Consider the following 1,677-nt stretch of genomic DNA (forward strand, 5'->3'; position numbering starts at 1 on the left):
AGGGTTTTCAGAATGGCTGCAGCTCCTCGAGCACCAGCGAAGGGGTCTGTGCGGAAGACAAGACCTTTAGTTGTAAAAACATCACTGAACAACCCATATACAGTTGCCTGGAGCACTCTTGAGCGGGAAGATATGCACTTCATATTACAGACACTTGAAGACAGATTTAAAAGTATCGGGCTCCAGAAGATTGAGGATAAGAGGGAAAAGAAAAAACAGCTGTCTTTCAAAAAACAAACGCGAGAAAAATGTGACATGGATGTTGGTATTAATGAAGATCTGAAAGAGAGAAAACCAGATGATAACCAAAAGGTGTCAGGGTGGACCCCCATGGACGCCAGGCAGCAGCTTGCCATTGGCGTTAATGAAGTGACCAGAGCCCTGGAAAGGAATGACCTTCTCTTAGTCCTTGTATGTAAGTCAGTCAAGCCTGCCGTCATCACCTCACACTTGATTCAGTTAAGCGTAAGCAGAACTGTGCCTGCTTGCCAGGTTCCCCGTTTCAGTGAAAGAATTGCACCTGCCATTGGCTTAAAATGTGTCCTAGCCTTGGGGTTTAAAAAGAATGCCACTGACTTTGTTGATGAAATAAAAGCTATAATTCCCAGGGTACCCAGTTTAAATGTAACATGGCTTCCAGAAAGAGTTGAAGACTTGAGGGAAAATCTAGAAGCTGAATCTCTGGAAAGGGAAGACAGAGAGATTATGGAAACTTCATTTGAAGACCTCTCTAAATGTAAGAGGAAGCTAGCTGAGGGCCAGCAAACTTCTACAGTAGCATTACAACCCCTGAAAATAAAGAAACTCATTCCAAACCCTAATAAGGAAATTACCTAAAAGTAAAAAAACAACTTCCAAGTAAATTTGTATGAATTTGTAATTTTATGTAATTTATAAACTGACACCTGTTTTAAAAAAAAACCAACCTTGAAATTATAAATAAAATGAGCAACTTTTCCATAAAAGAAAGAAAAACAAGGAACTCATGCAATATTACTCAAAATGGGTGACCCTGGAGGACATTATGCTGAGTGAAGTATCTCAGTCACAAAAGGACAAATACTGCATGGTGCCTCTGTGGTAAAACAGACTGACATTGGTGTTGGGGGAAGACTGAGAAATATGGGTTCAATAATGTATACTGTACTGAAACAGATGTGGGAGAAAACTGTTTAAAAGGGATATGTGATTAGGTATTTTTGTCATGAGAGGAGTCCAGAGCAAAGGCTGCATAGTGGAATGGACTTGGGGGAAGGGATTGTAAAACAATGAAAGAATTTTTCTTTTACTTTTCCAAGAGGGTAGTGTTTTGGGTGGGGCTTGGGAGGGGAGAAAAGTGCAACAATGAATGAATGGAAATCCAAATTCTCTGTAAATTTTCATTGAAATTAATAATAAATTGTTGTTGTTGTTATGTGCCCTTGTTGTTGTTGTTGTTATGAGTCCCTTGCGACTCATAGCGACTCTATGTACAAGAGCGCTAAATGCTGTTCTATTCTGTGCCAACCTCACCGTCTCAAACACACTCATTCCCACCACTCCAATCACAGAATCAATCCATCTCATCTAGGATCTTCCTCTCCTGCGCCATCCCTCCACTGTCTCAAACATGATGTCCCTCTCCAAGGACCAGTCCCTCCTTGCAACATGCACAAAGTATGTCAGACGGAGTTTCAG

At 41.0% G+C, this 1,677-nt stretch overlaps 1 pseudogene; it reads left to right on the top strand.

Moving 5' to 3' along the window:
- The first annotated feature begins 12 nt into the window (after positions 1-12).
- On the top strand, positions 13-862 carry LOC102862580 (annotated as a pseudogene).
- The last annotated feature ends 815 nt before the right edge of the window (positions 863-1,677 follow it).

This window comes from Elephantulus edwardii, unplaced genomic scaffold, assembly GCF_000299155.1.
Source record: "Elephantulus edwardii isolate Elephantulus edwardi_28Jun2011 unplaced genomic scaffold, EleEdw1.0 scaffold00109, whole genome shotgun sequence".
NCBI lineage: Eukaryota > Metazoa > Chordata > Mammalia > Macroscelidea > Macroscelididae > Elephantulus > Elephantulus edwardii.